We start from the raw sequence: 25,866 nt of genomic DNA on the forward strand, positions 1-25,866 counted from the left end.
CTAACACAACCGGGCGGGGAGGTCCGCTGGTCAAAGCCCGTCCGTGCAAAGTCAAAGGGCTAGATCCCGTGGTCAAACGCTACAGGGTTAGGCGGGAGGGGGGCCTGGGGGGTAGCAATGCCACCGGAGCATCGCACCGGTCCCTCATACATGCGGGGTGGTGTGGTGGCATGTCCGAAGAGGCGGCACGCGTCTCCGGGGCGTGCCCCCCCCCCACGGACGGCGATGACACGGTAGTAGACGGATCAGGCACTCGCATAGTTACCGGATCAGGTACTCAGTAACGGTACCCCTCAGTCAGTTGCTCTCCTATGTATCACCTTTCACGAGACCATATAAAATATTTATATCATAAAGAAATGTTGTCCCCCTCAATGTATTAACACAATGTACATTTTTTGTTAGTACAATTTAGCAAATAATTATGTCATAAAGAAATGTTGCTGACCATAGAAAAAATCTGGTTCAGAAAAAATATACGTGATATTTTAGAAAATTGTTGTACAATATAAAAAAAAGGATCATCTAATTAAAGCTAAGATTGAAGCTTCCATAGCTGAGGCAGTTATCCTAGAGGAGGTGGTAGACCTCAGGACAGCCTACTATCCGGACCATGTTCCCACGTTGCACAATAAGGTGTCTCGATACAATACAGAAGAACCCAAGTATAAACCCAAGTTGCCTCTATTCATCGGGCAAGGTAGTAGGGCTGGATGCTCGAAATCTTATCTCATGCCACGAGATGAGTGGGAGGATGTCATGTTCTATATCTTGCACAACATCAAGGAAGTTGAGGATGAGTGGATGAGGTAATACCTTTGCACCATTCTTTTAGTCAATTCGTTATGTTCACTTTGCCTAGTTCTTATACCGCTTTTCTTATTGTAGTCGATCGTTGAAGAAGAATGGACGGGAATGCTGCCTCCTTCTGAAGCGGAGGCACTTGCTCTTCTCCGAAAGGGTGCTGATGGAAGGAAAAATTTCGTTGCGTGGTTCATCGAGAAAGTAATTTTTCGCACTTCCAATTAAACTCATGCACCCTATAATTTCAATTAAACTCATGCACCCTATAATTTCAATTAAACTTGTAGGGAAATGATCCGACCGAATCAATGGATGAAGAATTGAGATGGGTTTCCATGGGTTTTGATCCTGTCGTCATGACATGTGAAAAGTATGATGTGAATGGGTATCGCTTCCATACAGAGGAGCACCAGAACAGTTGGCCTGATCCCAAAACCATAAATACCGGAGTCTTCACTGAAGGAGATAATGAAGTAGATTACTACGGAAGGGTAGGAAAAATATACGAGCTTACATTCAAACGTGGCCGCGAACACCTAAGTCTCACTATGTTCAAATGCCGATGGTTCGACCCCAAAAAGGGTCTGAGACATACGCCTTCTATTGGTTTAGTTGAAGTTAAACCTTCAACCGTCTATGCCGGAGCTGATCTCTTTATCGCCGCTACCCAGGCCACACAAGTATATTATCTGCCTTACCCATGCCAGAAAGAGTACCTAAAGGGTTGGGAAGTTGTGTTCAAGGTGTCGCCGCATGGTAAGCTACCGGACCCGAACGATGATGATCACTACAACATAAACCCCATGACATACGAGGGAGTGTTCTATCAAGAGGAACATGATGACGTGGTCCAAAACAACGAGGATGATGACTTGGGTTATGTTGACCTGGACCCAAACGACGACGACGCACGGATTGATGGTGAGGCAGTTGTGAATCAAAGAGACATAATTATGCTTGAAAAGTTAAATGAAGACACTGACGATGAGGAAGAGCCTCCACCTCCGTCATACAACGAAGAAGATATGCGTGATAGTGATGATGAGACCGGTCCACAAATAGATTACAATAGTGATGATTCATATGGGTTCTAGAAAATGTAAGTTCTTTTAATGATCATTACAATAGTATGCTTAATGTGCTCTTCTGGTATTAATGTTTTTCCTGTATGCTTGTTTAATTGATATCTTTACTAATTGTTTATTCTCTTCTCAATGCAGGTTTAATAATCATGGGCAAGTCCAGCGGTGCTAGTTTCCTCAGTAAATTTAAAGGACTTACTCGGAGTGGACGAGCCCACAAGGTTCCCTCCCGACAACGCGAGGATGACACCTCACAGGGAGGTGGAGGGGTCGGGGGAGGAGACCCTAGAGGAGGAGGCGGTGGGGGGAGAGCCCCTAGAGGAGGAGGCGGTGGGGGGAGAGCCCCTAGAGGAGGAGGAGGTGGGGGGAGAGGCAACCGGGGCAAAAAACTCCGGGCCGTGTCTGAAATAGGAGGGTCTTCTTCGATGCCCTCCTATACAGAGACACCTTCTGAGTCTGAGGAGGAGGAGTATGTTCCTGATGGCGAGGAGGAGGAGGCCGAGGAGGAGGGTGAGGAGGAGGAGGAGGCCGAGGAGGAGGGCGAGGAGGAGGCCGAGGAGGGTGGAGGGGAGGTTGATCCCGCGTTGTGGGGTGACTTGCCACCGGGTTCTTCGCAGGGGTGGCTGCGTGGTAATGCCGGACTACCTACACCACCTTCTATCGAGGAGCACAAGTGGCTCATTGAACCTGTGGGGACAGAGTAAGTGCCTCTCAATCATATTTTCAACACATGACAACATTTTCTTATTGTACACATGGCAATCATTTGATTCTTTTGCAGAAACTGGATCCTTCACGGAAAGGGCCGTAAACCGAACGGCGTTATCACTGTCCTGTTGAAGGAGTTTTGGCCTGGCCTATTCTGCCCGCGGCCAGACAGGGACCCGCAGCAGCGGGTTTTGGCCACGAGCTGGGCCCACTACGAGGCTTGCAGCAACGCGGAGTACGGGACGACCGCTAAGGCCGTGATCACCAAATTTTGGGTAAGTTCTCTTCTGAATCACTTGTCTTCAGTTTTGTTCATAGTTTATCATTGAATCACTCAACTCATGCCTTGTTTGCTTCTGGTTTTTGCATGATTGCAGCAACTCTATAGAGTTCTTGACGAGCACAAGGCCAGAGCCGACGTGGTCTTGCTTGCGGCTGCGAAGAAGAAAGCTCGTCAGTTGTAGTACGAGGTGCGCTGGGTTGCCGTCTCGCAGTACTACCACATCTACCTGCACCAAAAGATGACCAAAACTCAAGCGCAGAAGCTACGACTTACCTTGAGCAAGGAGCAGTTTATGATGGTAACTATTACTAACTTTTCATTGTTTCAAGCAGTCAACTATATGTTTCGTGCTCACATGTCATGCTTTCAAAATTTGCATAGGTTGTTCCTCGTTGGTGCTATGGAAGGCATGACGGATGGGCGAGTTTGGTGGATAGGTGGCTCGGCGCCGATGCAGAGTTTGCTGCCAAGAGCATCAAGGCCTGGGCTAACCGTGGAGACGACGGGACACACGGCCAAGGTAACAGGAACCACTGGGGCTTCAAGGCCATGAAGGTATATCTATGTGCATGATGCATTTTTGTTCTTCTTTACGTCATGTTCTTATGTATGGCTGACTTCTATTTGACGTTGTAGGAGGACAAGTTGAAGAGGCCGCTCTCAGACATGGAGTCGTGGAAGCTGGCCCGCGAGCGGAGTCATCGCAAGGAGGGAGAGAGCCAATACTACGGCAAGACCGAGGAGCACCTGGGGTCTTACATTCATCACTATCAGGAGTTGCATCCGGATGTTCCTGTTGCTGAGGTCGCCCAGTCTCAGATCGACGACACGGCGGTGGTGGCCATCCAGGGGAAGAAGAATGGCCGGTATCCGTGTTTCGATGGCTTGATCACTCCTTCGATCTCGTACACACGGCTTCGGGCTAGCAACCCGAGCCAGTTAGAGAGTACGGGGCGTTCACAGACCTCCTTAGCCCGCCAGCATGCTGTAAGTACTTCCTCCTTATCTTTTTCTATCTTGCATTCTCAGTTTATTTTCAGCATTGCTCACTTAGAAACAACCTAAATTATGTAGGCATATAAGGAGTTTGTCGAGCATAGGAATCTCGAGGTGCGGGAGTACTTGAAACGAGTGAAGGCAAACGATGATTACAACCGTCAGATGATGACGGTTAGTTTTGCCCTCTTAAAACCAACCTAAATTTTTGCACTTTCATTCCTTCTGATCTTCTAGTTTGCTTGTTTAACTAACATTCAGGCTATGTTGGCGTCTTGGACTAACCGCACGGATCCACCACAAATGGGACCCCCACCACCACCTGCAGGAGAACCCCCACACGTGCCCACGTTCGATGAATGGGTGGCACTAGGCAGTGATGGTTCGGTTAGTACATTTGCCTAACTACTAGCAAACTAGTTCTCGTTCATGAAACACTATCATATCATATTTACCGTTAGAATCTTTTTTGAAACATGTAGGGGACCGGTGGCTCGACTCCTGCTCCGTCGACCCCAGTCACTCCGATCTGGCAGAGTGGTGGTGGTCGTGATGACGGTTTTGGCGGAGGTGGTGCTTTTGACGGAGGTGGTGGTGGTTATGGCGGAGGTGGTGGTTTTGGCGGGGGTGCTCTTGCTTGATGATTCCGTGCATGTGGCCATCGTGCCATGCCTTTCATATTCCTACTTTTATCATGTTTCATGTCTTGCACTACTTTTATGTTCATGAACTTCCATCGGTGATGATCTTTAGATGATGTGATGAACTTGAGTATGTTTAGATGAACTTGAGTATGTTCACATGATGAATTGTCATATTTCATATTGTTCTGTTTTGAAATGCTGTCAAATCAATTGGAAAAGAGAAAACAGGGAAAAAAAAATTATGCCTACGGCAAAGCCGTCGACATATATACGCCCAGGAGTTACCAGGGCTTGCCACGTGGCAAACTATGCCGACGGCTTTGCCGTAGGCATAGCCCTGCTGCCAGGAGAAACCAGGAGCTGCCACGTGGCAGGGCTATGCCTACGGCAAAGCCGTCGGCATAGATTTCCATCTATGCCGACGGCTTTGCCGTAGGCATAGCCCTGCCGCCAGGAGAAGCCGTGGGGCGACACGTGGAGCAGGTATGCCGACGGCTAGGTCGTCGGCATAGATGGAAATCTATGCCGACGACCTAGCCGTCGGCATACCTGCTCCACGTGTCGTCTCCTGTATCGCGCCACGTGTCGTCTCCTGAATAGCGCTGTTGACGGCGCCGTCCGTTGCCGTCAGACGGAAAACAACGCCGACAGCTAAACTATGCCGACGGCTATCCCACGGCCGTCGGCATATGCACCTATGCCGACGGCTATACTACGCCGACGGTCTGACACATCTACGCTGACGTGATCTACGCCGACGGGGCTATGCCGACGGCAGCCGTAGGCATAGATCTATGCCAACGGGAAAGGACCTATGCCGACGGCCTTGGGCCGTAGGCATAGCCCACGAGTCCGGTAGTGCTATCAGTGAATCACAAAGAAAAACTGAGAGTCATTCAATTAAAATTTCAGGCTACGCCTTGGGAGTGCACCACAAAACAGAATGCCTTCTGCATCGAGGAGGAGTGCATTGGAGCAATCAATTCGCTAATACGCACAAGACCTGACGAAGGGTGTAATCAGGCCAGAACTAGGATTGAGTTTTGACTCATTTGGTGAGGCGTATGACATCTATAAGTTGTATTCGTGGAAGATTGGGTTCAGAATCAGGTATGGTAAGAGCTGATTTTATTTTGACCAAGTTGATGCAGGAAATTGTTTGTGGCTGCTAGGTGTCTATTGCCCTGCTTACCCTTTTTATCAGTCCACCGCCGAGACTGAAGAACTGAATTGCTCGCATTGACCATGACATTGTGCTTTTGTATTGTGCAGGGAAGCTGGAGGCCGAGAATAGCAGATCCTGTAGATGCGAGTGCCCTGCCTTGATACGTTTGCTGCGTGCGTTAGACAATAGTTGATACATCTTTGAGGACCTGTCTCTGACGTTGGGAGAGAAGGTGCACTGGCCGTCGCACAAATACATTGAACTCTGGATGGTCTCTGCTTTGAATTCGTAATACAAGTAATGCACTTTGGCAAGTTCTATTTATCCCCGTATCCTTGCTGCCGATAGATGATATAATTTCATTGCCAGCACCCAAGTACTGCAACTTTCCTATTGTTCATGGTTTTTCTTAATGGAAATTGTTGTTCAGGGTTGTTGGCCTATGCCCTATAGATAGAATAATTAGTATTTACGGGTCATTTTGGATAGTGTCCTCACTAGTTTGCCTGGGCAAAACATCTGCCTGGTAGCGGCCTGGAGATTTCGACGAAATTGCCTGGCCAGGCTAGCCTGGGCTTATAGCGTTTGGATTCTATCCTTGCCTGCAGTTGTGTCCTCAGTTTTAAAAAACTTTCAAACAGTGCGCCATATTACTTTTGTCTCCTGATTAGGCGCCAGGCAGCTGCCAGGCGTGGAAATATGGACGCCTGGACGAGGCTGAGCATGTTGCCTGGGCTAAGTACTATTTATTATATTGTTTTATTTAGGAGGGCCAGGCTAATCATGTTGTTGGAAAGGGCCAGGCCAGGCAATCAGTTTTGCTTCGAGGAACCAACCAAACAATTCCCAGGCAGACTCCAGGGACATGCCAGGCCAGGCGTGTTGTAGTGTGGACATGATCCAAACTGACTCTACCTCCATGTGTCAGACTGTAGTTGTGTTGTATGCCTCTTGTATCATTTTCATCATTGACAGATTCAGTAGGAAATTATCATGCATTGCAAAATGTTGTGGCTACAATGTTTGTGTTGTTAATTCTGCATTCCTCCCTCTCTGATAAAGTATTACTTCTTCATTAGTTATATCTTATGTTTCTCTATGTTCATTGCTTCTGTTGACTTCAGATTGTGCATATATGGAGAAGCATGTCCGATTGCGCTCAGGTTTAGAACCATATTACAAAACAAGCTTGGCAACCGACAAGTGAGGTGACAATTGACACCCATTGTCATTGCAACACCTGACAGTTGAAGTCTCTGCAAGACCCAATTATGGATGCAATGTGATCACCTTGCGATGTGGTATGTTCATGGGACAGAGTTTATGAGATGCAACTCTCCAATATTTTCACTTCTTCACTTCTTGATTATAAAGATAAAGAGCTCCAGCTTCCTTAATTTAGCAAAAGGTAGGGGCATTTCGTACTAGCTTATTGTATGATGTGATATGTTCTAAACATGGCCTTTATGACATGTACAATTGTTTTGTACGTCTCTTACTGATCATTAGATCTTTATAGGTTTGCCTGAATGTCTGAATATGATTGCTATTGCTAATTAACTTCTTATGATGATAATTTGATGGCACAGAGCATACATTTTAGACAAGGTAATAGATTCTACTTTTTTGGTATATGAGTGTCAGATTCTACTTGTCTGTGTAAGACAAGGTAATGTCCTGCAATTGTTTGACTTGGACGAGGGGCTTCATTAGACGAAAACCATATGGTTGATTTTGCTCCATGTCCACCTCATATTTTGTGATCCAGTAGCGTAGCATGGGCATCTTACTAGTATGTCACCACACTAACAATGCGGCCAAATGTGAGAAATGGAGTAGAGTTGTTTATGAGGTAACAATGAAGGATGATGGTTTGGAATTTGTGTGTGAGTGGACATTTCGAGCACATGGGAATGCTTTGCTGCCATGTCTTTAGGGTAATGTATGGCGCCCATCAATCTTGCTTTGCGCCTTAGTGTATTAGATTTGTTGCGAGTTTGACAGGTACAGTTTTTTGTTTGGACCTTGTTAAGATACCCACAAAGCACATTGTGAAGAGGTGGACGAGAACCTCAAAAAAAGAAGAAGAGGTGGACGGAGGATGTGAGGGATATATTGCGGAATCTCATGCAGTACCAGAAAGACCAATCGGTGAATAAGTCTTTCACTTGTAGGCACTCGACTCTTTACGCGCAGGCCATGGATGTCAGAATGGGTGATGCAAGCACAGAAGCTTTTGAGCATATGTCGGTTGGCCTGATAGCATTGATAGTGGAGAAGAGGGATGGACTGGGATTTGAGGACCGTCAGGCCAGGATGCCTTCCGAAAAGTTAGCCCTTAGCTGGCAGCTGACAATGAAGAGGGTGCATTCAAAGGAAATGGTCGTGCAGGTCGGGAAGAAAGTGGTGGCCTTTATATCAGTGTGAATGTAGTTCATGGCCTGGTGCCCCCGGAGAAGCAAAGAGGGGTCGGCAGGCCGATGAATAGCCGAGGTAAAGCACTGTTTGAGGGAGGTTTTTGTAGCATTTGCCGTCGTGAAGGTCACAAAAGAATGACATGCCCTGACCAGGGGATCCCCCTAAGCAACCCCGTAAACCCGGGGAATGTAGAACTGTGGAATGGAAGGCCACTGCCTTGGACAATTGACTTTAGTTCTGTAGTTTATAATCCAAGGATTTTCTTGTGTGTTTTTGCGAACAATGCTCACGCTTGTTCCTCCAGGGCATGAAGTGTGTACCATTGTAACGATGAGTAAAACTTCGGTTGAAATTTTCTGTAATGCTGAATGAACTTTGTTCAAGTTGTCTGATGATGCGCATGTCAGTATTTGTATGACTGACATCGCACATCGTTTTGAGCTAGCAGTGTGGACTGTTGTTGCTTTAGCTGTGTATTTGAATGAAGTGGTGATGGCACGTGGCACGTCCACTATTCAACATCTTGCAGCGGTGCATGTGAGGGTTCTGTCCCGTGTGGTTTAAATTTTGAACCGCCGGCTGAGTACATGCTTTTTTTTCAAAAACTGAAGGGTCAGCTGGTGACTTGATTTCAAAACCAGGAACGCCCAGCCTCACAATGTCTCCATCGGTCGATGAAGCGGCCGAGAGTGGTATGTCGAGGATGACGTACGGCCAGCAGTAACGACGGCTCAGCGGGGCGCATGAAAATCGCTGGGCCGTGCCCCACAGCCTGTTCCGCATGTAAGGTGACGCCTCCTGATGTAATAAATGCAGCAAGACCCACACATTGTGTAAAACAGATACAGTGGAAATACGGTTGAGAATACAAGGGAGGGCACACATCCTCATGCGAGCTAATGGATGTCATTTCAGGAGCAGCTGAGTCTGGGCTCAGAATCGAATTTTCCGCTATATTGGGCTAAAACTGTATAGCGTGTAGTGTGCTTTTTTTTGGCAGCCCATTAGCCCAAGGACACAAGTCTGACCTAGCCCAAATAGGAAAAATAGCCAGTCCCCCATCCGACCAAGTGCTTCTAGTCCCCAAATCTATACTTTATTCTCCACCCAGCCATGCGGTCCTATGCGCCGGTAGCGGCGGCTTCTTCTTCCTCCTATTCGGCCCGTCTTGTTCCGTTCCTTGCTGGTCTTCATCTGTTCTCCACCGTTCCCAAGTTTGCGGCAGCAGATGTCACAGCCAGCTGCACCGATGACATGTGAGGCACTAGGCAAGTCCTTTGGGCTCGCAAGTCCGTGGTGTATGTGTTGGATCATGATGGTTGCTAGATCTTAGTGTCCGATTATATTACAAGTTATCCATCTTAACACCTAGTACTCAATTGATTGATCGTCACTTTATTAAATAGCTAGCTACATGGAGTACTTCAGTATCCGGCAACGAGAGTTTATTCTTTAGCAATGGAGATCCCGGCGGCACCTGATTCTAAATTTGTATATTTTTGCTATGTTGTTGCCTCATGGGTTGTTGATGTTAGGCCACATTAAAGCTTTTTTGCATTTTATTATTGAAGTATATCATTTATTCTTGCTAAAATCCTTTAATTTTAGGCTATACATGGCATTACTTTGAAACACCATTTGTAAATAGCACGCTATAGCGTGCATAGCATCTGGAGGAGGCCACCCCTATTTCTCTTAACATGCTATTTTTTTGTTGCTTTCTTGAAAGGAACAATCATTTATTGTTACTGCTGAATGCACACTGCTCACTCCCACAAACAATTCATCCTAAAACATGAGGCATGTGCACAGATTCTTCTCCACCTTTAGCTTGTATCTCCGGTAGTAAAATAAAATATCAGAAAATATATAGCCTGGACCACAACATTAGCTCGTAGATGCTTCTTGGGGAAGTTGTATAGGTAACTAGGGCCTATACATTTATCTGCAAAATAAAATGTTGCAGGAGGATTATATACATAAGGTAACATGATTTATATGAATGTAAAACAACACATTATATTTCTAATGCATTGTCATCTCATTTTTCATATTTGAAAAAACTTATTCTATCATCTTGCCATCCCACGGTAACGAAGTAGCCAACTAGATCCACCCCGCATGCAAACCTCCCTCCTGTAGTAACTGGAGGTAAAAAGATCCATCAGTTTTACTACTGGAAACCAAGTGTATTACGATCAAACCTAAACCCAAAATTAAGTTGAAAAGGTGTTTACCACATTTACTACAAAATGCAAAGCATTTTATCATCAAGTTTAATGCCAGATTAAGTAGTAGACGTATCTAGTATTTTTTTTACTACATAACAGCAAGCATATTACGGAATGAATAAAAAAAATTAGTCCATGTGTTTGTTAGGTTGTCTGCACGTACGCCAGAGCACTGAATAGCACCTGCATATGTAGTAAAAAGATTATTATTTTCTACTACATGTTACATAGGTCTTTACGACCGATAGTTTGCACGGGCTTTCGCAGTAAAGAAAACAATAATTTTTACTATATGTTACATGAGACATTACTATCAATATATGATCATGCATCTGAGTAATGAAGTTAACACTTTTTAGTATTATCACACGGCCTATTAATATCAATATATGACCATACATCTATAGTAATGAAGTTAACACTTTTTACTAAATGTTGCATAGGCTATTACGACCAAATGTATAGAGGAGCACGAGGATGGGCTTATGTTTTCTGGATGACTGGGTGCACCATACGGCCGACATGTTTTCTGGTTGATTGGGTTCACCATACGGCCGGATTGCAGAATAAGGATTTTGCGCTCAAGCGCAGTTTAGTGCCACCATATAGTAAAACTAGCAAATATATAGGTAAAATGTATGTATGTATGATTTACAACCACATTAATTCAAACATCATGGATGATGGTGTAACTCAGATGACATTATTCACACTAAAATGTTGTTGTCTCTTGGGGGTACATCTGGCATTCTTTCGATCTCCAGCAATTGCCTACAAGTATGAGTGGACATACATAAGCATGGGGCTATAATTTCATCCAAACCCATACACTCACCCCAGACATAGACTCAACCCAACACTCCCTCTCAACTTCTAAAAAAACACCCCCCTCATATGGGTGATAAGTATCTATCATTACTATCATACTCCAAGCTAAATTATATTGCTTGAGTCCTAACCCCGAGTCAGACCATCTACTACATAATTACCCAAGCTTATGTGATTTAATTCTACTAGCAAACATTCAGGTGTGTTGCAACGAGAGAAACAAGTCTGCCCCTAGCTGAGTAAGCATGGCTCAAGACTCCCACGGGTCTACATCCTCTATTTCAATATGGCGCCCTACGCATGTCACTGCTTATCCTTCTTTCCACCCTCACTGATAGTGAGTGAGGGAGTCCCGGATTAGGGGGTGTCCGGATAGCCGGACTACCATCATCGGCCGAACTATCATCGGCCGGACTATCATCATCATCGACCGGACTCCAAGACTATGAAGATACAAGATTGAAGACTTCGTCCCGTGTCCGGATGGGACTTTCCTTGGCGTGGAAGGCAAGCTTGGCGATACGGATACGTAGATCTCCTACTATTGTAACCGACTCTATGTAACCCTAGCCCTCTCCGGTGTCTATATAAACCGGATGGCTCTAGTCCGTAGGATACAACAACAACCATTACAATCATACCATAGGCTAGCTTCTAGGGTTTAGCCTCCTTGATCTCGTGGTAGATCCACTCTTGTAAACATCCACAATATCAATATCAATCAAACAGGATGTAGGGTTTTACCTCCATCAAGAGGGCCCGAACCTGGGTAAAACATCGTGTCCCTTGTCTCCTGTTACCATCCGCCTAGACGCACAGTTCGGGACCCCCTACCCGAGATCCGCCGGTTTTGACACCGACATTCGTGCTTTCATTGAGAGTTCCTCTGTGTCGTCACCGATAGGCTTGATGGCCTCCACAATCGACAACGACGCAGTCCTGGGTGAGACTTTTTCCCCCCGAGAGATCTTCGTATTCGGCGGCTTCCCACTGCGGGCCAACTCACTTGGCCATCTGGAGCAGATCGAAAGCTACGCCCCTGGCCGTCAGGTCAGGTTTGGAAGCCTAAACTTCACGGCCGATATCCGCGGGGACTTGATCTACGATGGATCTGAGCCACAGCCAAGCGTGTCGCGCTGCCACGACGGGCACGACCTAACTCTGCCGCCGGACAGCACCTTGGAGGCCGCACACGAATCCCCTCCGACCCATAGTCCAGAGCCGATCCCACGGATCGAGGATGGATGGCTAGACACCGCCTCGGGAGCTGCAACTTCCACGGCGATGGAGCCGAACACTTATCTTGTCCCGCATAAAGCCCATGACTCCGAGGTGCCGGACTCCGAACCTCCTGCGCCCCTGCCAGTCAAATCCGATTGGGCGCCGATCATGGAATTCACCGCTGCGGACACCTTTCAGCACTCACCCTTCGGCGATATCTTAAATTCGCTGAAGCATCTCTCACTATCCGGAGAGCCCTGGCCGAACTACGGCCAGGATGGTCGGGACGCGGACAATGAAGAAATTCAGAGCCCACCCACCACCCACTTCATAGCCACCGTCGACGATCTAACCGACGTGCTAAACTACGACTCCGAAGACATCAACGGTATGGACGACGATGCCGGAGACAATCAAGAACCAGCGCCTACAGGGCACTGGAAGGCCACCTCGTCACATGACATACATATGGTGGACACCCCAAAGGAAGCGATAACGAGGAACAACGGGACGCGGAACAGGATAATCCCGCCGATAAACAACCAAAACGGCGACATAGACGCCGCCCTAAGTCCCGCCTCGATCAAAGCAGCATTCCTAATGGCCCAGCGATAGAGCAGGGCAAACCAGCGGACGACGAACATACAACCAAGCAACCATCCGAACAAGACGAATCAGATAATCAACCACTTCACGGAGCAATCAACAGTCCGGACACAACACCGGAGCATAAGAACCTTCACAAAAGACTCGTCGCCACTGCAAGAAGTTTGAAGAAGGAAAAACGGAAGCTCAAAACAGCGGAAGACATACTCAGAATGAAGTGGAGCAAAGTACTCAAGACCGCAGACAAATATGGCAATGGCCATGAAACAAAGAGCTACCCGAAGCTCAAGTTGCTACCAGAATTTGATGAGGAAGCCATAGAGCCCTCACAGTCAAAAAATAAAGAGGCCGCCTGGCCGGATAGACGGCCAGATGACAGGCCAAAAGCGACAAGCGGCGCCGCACACAAGCCGACTTATGATCCTGGGAAAACGGACGGCCCAACTAGGTCCATCTACGGGCCAAAAAAGAGGGCCCCAGGAAGTAACACAACACGACAAGTGTTCGAAGACAGCGGCACACCCAAATACAGGGGCGCCGCACACCCGCTATGTTTTACCGATGATGTGCTAGATCATGAATTTCCAGCAGGGTTCAAACCCACAAACATAGAGGCATACGACGGCACAACAGACCCCGGAGTCTGGATAGAAGATTACATACTACACATACACATGGCTAGAGGAGATGATCTCCACGCCATAAAATACCTACCCCTCAAGCTCAAAGGGCTAGCTCGGCATTGGCTCAAAAGCCTCCCAGAAAACACTGTTGGAAGTTGGGAAGAGCTTGAGGACGCGTTTAGAGCAAATTTTCAAGGGACTTATGTCCGCCCTCCGGATGCAGACGATCTGAGTCATATAACCCAACAGCCCGAAGAGTCAGCGCGCAAATTCTGGAACAGGTTCCTTACCAAAAAGAACCAAATAGTCGACTGTCCGGACGCGGAAGCCTTAGCAGCTTTTAAACACAACGTCCGAGATGAATGGCTCGCCAGACACCTCGGCCAAGAGAAGCCAAGAACAATGGCCGCGCTAACAAGCCTCATGACGCGCTTTTGCGCAGGAAAAGATAGCTGGCTAGCAAGATGCAGCACCAGCGACCCGAGTACATCCGAGATCAGAGATGGAAACGGAAAATCATGGCGCGGGAAAGATCAGCGCCGGAATAAAGAAAAAAGCCCAAAGGGCACGGCGGTCAACGCCGGATTCAAAAGCTCGCGGCCAAACAATAAAACACTGCCTCTTAAAGACAACAGCGACGAGCTATCAAATTTAAACAAAATTTTAGATCGGATATGTCAAATCCACAGTACCTTCGGAAGGCCTGCAAACCATACCAACCGAAATTGTTGGGTTTTTAAACAGTCCGGCAGACTCAACGCCGGACACAAGGGGCTGGATGCGCCAAGCGAGGACGATGACGAACCCCACCAGCAGAGCACCGGAAGTCAAAAGACTTTCCCACAAGAAGTCAAAACAGTAAACTCGCTTCATGTGATAGTACAGAAAACCATCACGGCACTCGCTAAGACAAGTGTCGCATGGTCCACCCCAGTGGAACACCGAGATTTGATGTCAAAACCAATCACTTTCGACCATCTGGATTAGTCCAGAAGTATCCGGAACGCGGGATAGACTGCCCTGATATTGGATCCCATAATAGACGGACTGCAATTCACGCAGGTTTTGATGGACGGCGGCAGTGACTCAAACCTGCTATATCCAGACACAATCCGCAAGTTGGGATAGACCCTACTATAATTCGGCATAGCCGCACTTCCTTCAAAGGAGTGGCGCCAGGCCCTTACGCTAGGTGCACAGGTTCATTATTACTAGAAGTTGTGTTCGGGTCACCTGACAACTTCCGACGAGAAAAGCTAATCTTTCATGTCGCCCCATTTAAAAGTAGCTATCAAGCATCACTGGGACGGGAAGCTTTCGTCCGCTTCAATGCAATACCACATTACGCGTCTCTTACGCTTAAAATGCCCAGCCCACGTGGCATCATTTCATTAAAAGGTCGCCTGAGACCCCGGACACGGCTGGACGAGTCCGGAATAAATAAGCTAGGGGCTACCTAGCCGCACACCCCTTCACAAGGGTTTGTACATATAAGCCATACTGAGCTAGCATAGGCTCAACTTTATTAATCTATATTTCAATTTTTTATGCACTTTCTTGCACGATGTCTTTTCAAACTAAGTTCCTCTCTTTTTACAGATGAACAGCGTGCACACCCATCCAGGATACGGCACAACGGAGACACAGGCGCAGACCTGCAGTAGGGACCCGTTGCAAGGACTCTTTTCAGACTAAGACCCTACGTAAACCTTTCTTACTGTCTCTTGTTGCTATAATCCCCTGGTTTCTCATTATAACTAGAGTGGAGACTGGCGTTTTGGCATCGGCCGCGCTAGAAGAACTTGCCCGTACCTGGACACAAGGGGCTTAGGGCATTGTTTTGTCCGCTATTGTAAAGACCGAACACCTTCGGGAGTGTTCGGCGTCTCGAGTTAGGACTTATATGCATCAGCTCCAAATCATGTCTTTGGTCAAATGTTGGGTTTGCCCGGCTCCTGTGTTTTGCTGCCTTACGTTCCGTATCACCGGCTAACACGGCACCAGAAGAACTACTGCGATTGTGCCCCAGTTCGGCTGGGCGAGCACCTCAGTAGAGAAAGCCGAAAACTGACTGTCACGATACAGCGAGAGACTGGTCAACCACTCGATCGACCATGGGAATGTTTAGAATTCCTCCGCTTTGACGAAGGGCCGTTTCCCGGTCAGGCACATACGCGCCCCATATTCGGAGAGCGCGGTGCCCCCAGGGGCTATGTCGTAGCCCCACCCTCGAACTTCATGGCTAAGTGAAAGTGATAAAGCATTATAGTCTGGTTTCCTCGTTTGCTACGCTACCACCTCCTTTACAGGACCGAGACGTCGGATAAAGTGTGAAAATGCGCTATTTTTTGCGAACACCCCCGCACCTCGTGCGTGGGGGCTAAAGCCGACGACTGCCATCTTTCAGGTTATACACACGTATACATGAACAGCCGCATAGGAGATATTCTATTACTTGAACGCACAAGTATAAAAGGCGCTTACATCATAAATATTGTTTTACATCATAAAAACGTTCATTCGAACGTAACATTTTTTGAGCACTGCGACTCTATTACACAAGCACTACGAAGCACTTCGCCAAAATAGTGCTCGGCGGGTAACCGGTTATCGTCCGAACCCGGGGTCGCAACAGCGGTGGCATCCATCTCTGTCCAATGTGTCTTCACACGGGCGAGTGCCATCCGCGCACCCTCTATGTAGGCCGACCGCTTCATCGCCTTGATATGCGGCACCGCCCCAAGAAATTGCTGCAATAAGCCAAAGTAACTCTTCGGCTTGGGCCTATCCGGCCAGACATGGGTCACTATATCCGTCATAGCAAGCCCGGACAACCTATTTAGCTCAGCCCACTCGGCCAAACGGTCGGTCAGCGGAAGTGAACACTCCGGACTATGGAATTGAGACCAAAACAGCTCTTCCGTCTTGTGATCCTTCTGGCTTCGAAAATGCACAACGGCATCCGCCGCACTCGCTGCTAAGTCCATATAAGGGTCCTCTGGACCCCACAGTTGGCCTAGCTGAGCATACTTTGGATCTGTAAACCTTCGGCGCAGCAGAAAAGGCTTGCCAGCTACAATATCTCCGGCCTGGCGCAACTCTTCCTTTATAGCCCACATTGCAGAGCGCGCATCCTTGGCTTCGGCGGTGGCCTTCCCCGGGTCTTCTCGCCCCGCTAGGCGCTCCTTCCCAAGAGCCTCATTGCGGTCGGTAGCACCTTTTAACTTCACGGCCATTTCGGCCATCTCTTCCCTGCTCCGGCAGTGTGCGACCCTTTCGGCCGCTAACTCCTCGGCCGCCCTCGATGCCGCCGCATTACTCCTTCTGGCCTGCTCCTTGGCTTGAGCAAGTTCGGTCCGAAGGCTCTCCACAGCAGCGGCACTATTTGCATTTCACACACATGTTGTAAGGAGCTGGCTTCGGCTCCCTTACCAAGTGACCGCACAGAAACACTTACCTTGCGACTCATCAAGTCGCCTGTTGACCAGCGTGATGTCCGCATCCACAACAGCGAGTTGCCGCTTTAGTTCAGCAACTCCATCAGTCCGACTGCCCCCGGACGACCCGCCACCTGCATCGGCACGGCGGAAATTTAAACCTGTGATTTTGATCCTCGGCACGCTGTCGATTTCGACAACCTACCGAGTCTCAGGGGCTACTATCTATACAGGGCGCATTCTATATGAAAAACTGTTAAAAGGTGTGTCATTTTTACGTACCTCAAACCCCGCTAGCAAACTCCTGACGACATTATGCAACCCGCCTTCGGCGGACGAAATCCTTTCAATCACCATGCTCATCAATGCGTGGTGATCTTCTGAGATAGACGCCTTCTCAAGCAGATCGTTCAGCCGTACACCAGTTGGCGCCGAACTATCCGGCTTTGCCAAACCAGGGGGCTCCCTCTGTGACGACACTTCAGGCTCGTCCGCCCTATCCGACGGCGCCACGGATGGAGGCGTCTCGCTCTCCATCATCTCCGGACGAAGGTCCCCCGAAGACGAGGTCAGTTGCGAAGGACGGAGATCCGAACTACAAGGTAAAAACTTTAGTTATCCTCAGAAGCACAAAATAGGGATGTCCCTTATTATAAAACTCCTTTCTTTCTACTTACGGCTCGTTGGAGGGCTGATTCTTTAAGGGAGATTGTGCGGCCGGGGCCTAACCGGACGCAGGACCCTCTGGCGAAGATTTCTTCCCCCGTTTAGGGGCTTTTGCCCCCGGGTCCTCGAAGGCAGTCCTCTTCTCCCCTTGGAGGGAGGCATTCTCGATCCCCCCTCTTTCAAGAGCCTCCTTAGGCGAGGCAGTAGCTTTCCTGCTTTCCCCTTCGCCTTCCTCTGGAGGCGCAACCTCAAGCATCCGGACCAGCACGGAATCCGGCGCGGTCTCGGGGAGGGGGCCGGACACCATATCAATTTTGCTTCCGCTATCCACTCCTGTTTAGAAGGAAGTTGGTCATAAGGCGAATCATCGAAAGGCAAACAAATGGTATGTCCGGACTTGGAACTACTTACTTGAGTATCCAGGCGATTGCAGCTTAGGCCAGCATCCTCGGTCAATTCCGGACGCGCCTCTTGCGATCCGAAGAATAATTTGTACATCTCCAGGGGTGTCATACCCATGAAGTGTTGAAGAATCCGTGGGACCTTCGGATTGAACTCCCACAGCTGGAGAGGGCGGCGTTTGCATGGCGGGAGACGCCTAATCAGCATAACCTGCATTACCACCACCATATCAACCTCCCTCGTTTGGAGATCTCGAATCCGGCCCTGCAGTAGGGGCACGTCCTTTGACGGCCCCAGTTGAGCCCTTGGTTGATCCACGACATCAACCGTCGTGGAGGTCCCGGGCGGAATAAGGGCGGCGGCTTTTGTCTGCGGCCCCTCGGAATGGTAATATAGAACCACTCTTGCTGCCACGGGACGAGCTCCTCTTGGAAGGAGCCAGCGGGCCACGGGGCATCGGCCCTCGTACTTATGGCCGCCCCGCCGCACTTCACTTGACGCCCCCCGATCATCTTCGGCGCCACATTGAAGGTCTTCAGCCACAGGCTGAAGTGAGGGGTGACGCGGAGGAAGGCTTCGCAGACGACAATAAATGCGGAAATATGGAGGATGGACTCCGGAGCCAAATTGTGGAATTCCAACCCATAGTAAAACATGAGCCCTCTCACAAAAGGATCCATCGGGAAGCCTAAACCCGGACGGAGGTGGGATACAAAAACGACATACTCGCCGGGCTCGGGGGTGGGGATGTCCTGCCCTTCGGCAGGCAACCTTTGCGAAATCTCATAAGCCAGGTACTTGGCCTCCCGCAGCTTTAGCACGTCCTCCTCCATGACGGAGGAGGGCATCCACCGGCCCTGGAGGTCGGAACCGGACATCGTTGAAGGTCCGAAGCGCTTGAATCTGGAGCTCTAGGTGCTGGAACTTGGAGCGGGGAGAGGATTCGGTGGAGGATTGAAGAAAAGAAACGAGCCTTGGTCCCGTTATAAAGAGGGAGAATACCGAGAGTCGTCTCCGTGACCGTTTGGGACTCGCCTTCGATAGAGGGGGCGTGGCGACGGGCGCGGTTGGGTTACCCACGTCCGTATTGATGAGAATCCCGAATTAAGGGGGAACACGATCTCTTCTTCGACAAGACGTGCCAAGGAAACCGCTTCGCTAAATGCGCTGAGGTGGTAGAGTAAAAAACGATTCAAGTAATGGCTTGGTAGTGGCGTGACATCATGCCGCAAAAACGTCAGCAGATTGAACTTGTGTATATATTATTCTCTCTACGGTGGAATGTGGAACTTATTTTGCAGAGCTGGACACTATCCTGGTGTTCACAATCTTCTATCATTTGGAGGAGGAACCCGCCTTGCAACGCCAAGCAATATACGCGTCGGACTTATCGTCATTGAAGCCTGGTTCAGGGGCTACTGAGGGAGTCCCGGATTAGGGAGTGTCCGGATAGCCGGACTACCATCATCGGCCGAACTATTATCGGCCGGACTATCATCATCATCGACCGGACTCCAAGACTATGAAGATACAAGATTGAAGACTTCGTCCCGTGTCCGGATGGGACTTTCCTTGGCGTGGAAGGCAAGCTTGGCGATACGGATACGTATATCTCCTACTATTGTAACCGACTCTATGTAACCCTAGCCCTCTCCGGTGTCTATATAAACCGGATGGCTCTAGTCCGTAGGACACAACAACAACCATTACAATCATACCATAGGCTAGCTTCTAGGGTTTAGCCTCCTTGATCTCGTGGTAGATCCACTCTTGTAAACATCCACAATATCAATATCAATCAAGCAGGACGTAGGGTTTTACCTCCATCAAGAGGGCCCGAACCTGGGTAAAACATCATGTCCCTTGTCTCCTGTTACCATCCGCCTAGACGCACAGTTCGGGACCCCCTACCAGAGATCCGCCGGTTTTGACACCGACAGTGAGCGTGGTGTCCACCCTAGCATATTATGTCTAATGGTCTATCCCAAGGCGATGATCTCGGCCACCGCATGGCTCACCTTCATTGAACCACAAAAGTGAAAGAGAATGTTTCAAACATCTTTCAGTTTGTTAAAGTACTAGCTTAAATATCATGGAGCACTAAGCAAAAAAAATTGCCCATTGAAATATTAACCACAATAATTGCTTCTAAATTTATGTGGCTTCCTTCTATTAGTGTCTTGGGTATGAGTGAAAACATATCCAGTCTCAAAAGGCAACAAATAAATGAGAGCAAAAAAGAGAGTATTATTAAAATTGCATGCACGCCTTATATACTCAAATGAGATTGAAGAAGCAATAAGCCCTTTATATACGCACAAAGGGATAGAGCCATTTAGAACTTTTTTGAATTATAAGCATCAACTTGTATGTCGTGCCACTTGGTCCACAATGAATTCACTAATGCTGGGAGCATGTATCATCTCAATGGCTTTGTTTCTATGTTTCTGACGAGAAAATTCATAACTCATAAATCGAACACCATTGACCCCACCTGCGAAAGACTGGATCATCATTCTTTAGGGAACTTTTAATTGAATTTAAAATCTTCAATGACAGATCAAAAGCAGATCATGAAATTTAAAAACCATCAATGAGCGCCACCGGTCGACCTCATCATTGGTTCTATCCACCTTGACATCCATGGCAAGAGGCTCGTGCAACAGACGCGATGAAATCTTATAACCTCCTCCTTCTTAATAGGGCACAACCATTGGGAGCGATTTGCGCGAGATGATGGTGCCCCGATGTAATAGTGCGGGTGCTGCCGTGCCATGGGGCACGACCATGGAAGTAATATACGCGAGATTCCGGCGAAACAACACTCGATTCCTCCTGCATAGAGCCTCCTCAACACCTCCAACAGCCTCCTAGCCAGGTAGCACACACGATAGTACGCGTAGAGGCGCTAACCTTTCTATGACACTTCCGGCAAAGGCTTACAATACAACGGCGGCGGCAAATATACAACACTTTGGCTGCACGCGCAAAGTTTGCTCCAAATGCGGTACCATGCAGGACCTCAATAAAATGGTTATTTTATATCGCTTTGTGCCAGAAACACTGCTCCAATAACTTCCCTAAAATAGGACACCCATTAGATAACAGCAAGGTGTATTTTAGGGCACCAATTTTAGGCTGTTGTTGCAGATGAACATTTTCTGGTGCCCTAAAATTCACTTTTTGGTGCCTTGAATTTTACTCCAACTGCTTTTTTGCACCCTATTATAGGGCTATGGTTGGAGATTCTATGAGTTTTCTTAGGGTTTTTGAATTAGCTTCTCAATTTTTGAATTTCCCCCATTGTCGAGTCTCACTAGAAAGCACCAAGAGCAAGGAACTATGCCTCCTCTCTTCTTCCGTACCAGACATTCTCTTTTAGCTTACTTGAGGAAGAAAAATTAACAACCGGGTTCAATGCAACTAGCACACCAAGGCTCTAAATCCATCACACTCCTTCCTACATCAAACACCAGCCACCCCTCCTACAAGAAGTTCTCATTTGCCTTCTTTCAGCAACCAGCAAAAAAACTTCTCCTTCACTCCATTATAAGACAGCAGCATTAGCAGCCCAAAAACAAATTCGGGAAACACAACTCTTCTCTACTTATTTGCTATAGTACTCGCTACAACAGCCACTACCTCCAGTTGATACTATTTGTCCATACCTCGCTCATCTCTCCTTTCACCACCACAAACCAACACCGCAGACCTGAAGGTCCTTTTACTTGCACGCACTATCGACCGTCGTCTCGGATCAACTATTGATTTTGAGCAGCCAACCAGCCACATATTTGCCTCTTGCTGCTACCGCCAGCAACCACGACCTACAGTTCCTGGATGAGCCACGAGGAGGGGCCCCGGTTCCTGGTTGCCAGCAAAAAGCTTCAATGCCGATTTTCTGCGCCGCTCCGCGCTCCTGGCCACAAGCACCACTTCTCTCTACTCTAGTCCACCACCGCCGGAGGTTGTCCCCTGCTCCAGACTAGTTCCTCTCTGCTAAAGGATACTCCTCTGCTGCAGCTTCTCCCATGAAATTTCGCCCTCAGTCTAGAAGCTCCACTAGCACCAGAACCTCTCTTCACCACAACTACGACTAGGAGCACCAGCTTTTCTCTCACCGCTAGCAATGGCTTTAGTTGTAACCTGGGTGTCATACCATGTCTCTTTTTACTGGAACCATACCATATTGTTTCTTGGAGGAAATCTGTAACACTCTCTTGCTCTCTAGCTATAAACTACAGGTATGAGTTTATATAAACAAGGGTGGGTCTTTGGGCCATGCCCATACACACACACCCACATACACTCAACCCAATATATACACTTACTAGGTTGTTGATTGTTAGAAGTTTGCACCGAGTTTCTAAGTTATGTAACCATTTTATTACTCAATCCAGTCATATCTCCATTTCCTTACATAATACGTGTTGAAGCCTTCAAGTTGAAGGGCAGGACGTGAGATGATCATGGTCCTTTCAGCAACACTTTTCATAATTTTACAGGGAAAGCACATACATTTTCTATTGGTGCTAATTAGTGGGGCATATTGTCCAAAAAGACTTTGATAGCGAGAGGCCAATGAGGTCCAAACATGTCAAACTCCAACAAAACGAGTATTTCGTCTATTGTATGAATTATAGAGGGTATTAACATGGTAATTATTTCGGGATTAAAACATTCCATTGTTCCAACATATCCACTACATATGATTCTATTCTTTTTGTATGCAACATGAGTTTGCATATATATTAAAGATTTTTTGTATTGGTCATCAAATAGTGTATATTTCCGTATGTATATGTGGACTTTTGTTCAAGTCTATTTTCTTTTTCCTGCTCAAATATTCCTTGTATCATTTTTGAGAGGGAAATAGTGGAAAGATCCTACTAGGCTTCTAGAAATTATTCTAGTGGAAAATGTACAATGGAGGGAGGGTAGCCAGAGCTACCTTATAAAGTATGTAAGCACTCTTGCATTGCCTCCGAGTCTAGGTTTTGCTCTATATGTATGATTAGCAAAGTATTATTTGAATATTCTAAAACATTCATGAATGGTTGGTGTGTTACCATCAAATATGATCATGCTATTGTTTTTGTTCCAGGTTTTACTTTCTTCTAACATAGAAATGACTTGCATGCCTAAATTCCACTCTTGTTTCAACATCCACCAAATGTGTTGGCTAAAGTCACATACAAAAGTAAGCGTGTTGCAGTCCTTCCTTAGAATATCTCTGTTATAGATCGTATCAAGTAAACGTCAGAAAAGATCCTATGTTTATGTTCACAATATGGCTTCCATATCCATGACATAGGGGTGGCAGAAGGATCATGATTGGTTATAGTCTTGTAAAAAGATTTACTGTAAAAAAAGAACCTTGCCCAGAGTGAATTTCGAGGAGCCATCATCATCAAAATAGCTTAATTTATTAAGAATAATGACAAGGTTATTGCATTGGGCGTATGCCCTGGATGATAGGGACGAAACATATCATATATAGATGAAGTTCATCCATGGGATGTTCATTTTGTTAGGAACTTCATCAGTAGAGCAGAATTCTGCACTCTCAGACGAAGTACCTCTACCCACCTAACAATATCTTTGCCTACATACAAGATCACATTTTTATCACTTTCTTACTGGAGGTATGAAGCATAATTGATTGTTTTTTTTTCAAATTAGAATTAATATAATTTGTCTTTGCACGACAACACATGCATATCTTGGATTGACCAGATTTAATGATAATGTGATGTACATAATATATTTATTTATTTTCCACTGCAATCATGAAGTAGGATCAAATATTTTAGATTGAGAAACAAATATTTAGTTGTTTTGAATGGTGGACGTTCAAATCATGTTGTTTGTGATTACAGGAATTCCATGTGTACTCTTTGCAGTGGGGAAAAATTCAAGATATTGTCTCTCTGAAAACCATAGAGATCAAAGGAAGTGTGAAATGGGGGGATTTTAAAAATCTCCTTAAGGATCTTCGTCACTCTCAAAATTGTTCAATAATGGTAATACCACTTTCTTACATTATAGAACATTCATCCTTGTTCTTATGATTTGACATCTCCCCTTTTAGGATTATTTTACTTTTGTGCTGAAATGAGTTTGAAATTGTATTTGATATACCTAGATAACTATGTCTTCTGTAGCGTCAGTTTGCTTTCATCATAAGTTTTAATAGTTACTGAAACATCACAGAAATAAGCATGAACTGATTTTTACTTGCAACCAATATCATATTAGGTGATTTGCCTATTTTTGAATATTGAGTCTTCGAAAAATGGCTTAGAGGGAATGAAGCGGGTAAGACTGACACCTAATTTTTCATTTATAGTCTTTAGAAGGTATGGAAATTCAGAATATTATGTTTAAGCTATTTATGACACTGATGCAGGTTGCAAAGATGTTAAAAGTGAACAAAACAATTGGTTTAGCAACAACAAAAGATGGTTCATATATTTATGTATGTCCTGGACACAAGGTCATAATAACAGTCCTTGCAAAATATGGTTTCTGGAAAGGCGCATCAACAACCGATACAAACCAATATTCGTTAATAGGTTTTGTTGTATGGGACCCGAGTAAACACAAGCAATGGAGAGGTAAGTACTGCGAAAATACAAAAAATCGGGGGCACTCATGTGGAATCACAAGAAGTGATATGCGGTACGCTTGTATTATCTATTAGCCCACATGCATGGAAGTCTTATTCTCGTGATGTCCTCCTCTAGTACTTGCTGATCGTGGACGTCATCCTTCTCTTTTTTCATATCAACAATCATACCATCTTCATCCTCTTCATCAACCAGTAGATGATGGCCGATATTTTCGGTGTCCTCCTCTGGTACTAGCAGAGCAAGGCTCATATTGTCTGTATCCTCCGCCTGGCCTACTAGGTCATGTCTTCCATGCCCGACCTCCTCCTCTTGAACCACCAGGTCAAGGGTTACATCCTCGACATCCTCCTCAATCCTCATGTAGTAGAATGTCAATACATCTTTCATAATCTTCCTCCTTGTCCATCGCGCTCCCAATTTTGCACTAGAATATTTCAAGCCCTTAAGAGACCATGGAAAAAACAGCGGTATTTCTCCTGACCAGCAAAAATGGATGGTTAGTGAATGGCTTGAGACTGACTATGTTATTGCACGTTCACAACACTTGAAGCCACCTGGCAGTTCTTCTCCATGTCATTTGTGGCATAGAATGTCGTGCCCAAGGTCCGAGAATAATCATCCTAGTTTTGAAAGATCAGAAGGCTTCTCTAGCTATAGCTCCACATATTACTCTAGATTCAAAAATGGGCCAGGTAGCATGCCTCCCAACTAAAGTCATTAATGAAATTGCAGCTTTGTCCCAAGAAACATTCTGAATGATTTGTCTTAGACTGTTGTATTCAGAATTACAAGGAAGACACCAGGACATGGGTTCTTGTTTCTATTTCAAATCGGGCCAATTACTCCCAATATCCGTAGAACATAATTCCCGATGTGTACAATGATGCAGATGACATTTCATATCTCATGATAGCATCCATGTTTGCCAGGCACTACTATGTTCCAACCTTCATTGCTACATGTATCTTCACATTTGGTGATTGATGAGGTTATTATCTATTTTTCAGGATAGTCACTCATGTTTTAGCTAGATTGAGTTATGCGTTAGTTTAATATTTCACATCGAGTCAAGTAGATGTTCACTTTCACATTTGAGCTATTGCTAATTGTCGTGTACAAA

General features: G+C 46.6%; 1 pseudogene; it reads left to right on the forward strand.

The window, feature by feature from the left end:
* The first annotated feature begins 7,881 nt into the window (after window positions 1–7,881).
* On the forward strand, window positions 7,882–25,458 carry LOC123138754 (uncharacterized; annotated as a pseudogene).
* Window positions 25,459–25,866: the final 408 nt, after the last annotated feature.

This window comes from Triticum aestivum, chromosome 6B, assembly GCF_018294505.1.
Source record: "Triticum aestivum cultivar Chinese Spring chromosome 6B, IWGSC CS RefSeq v2.1, whole genome shotgun sequence".
In the NCBI taxonomy this organism is placed as follows: domain Eukaryota; kingdom Viridiplantae; phylum Streptophyta; class Magnoliopsida; order Poales; family Poaceae; genus Triticum; species Triticum aestivum.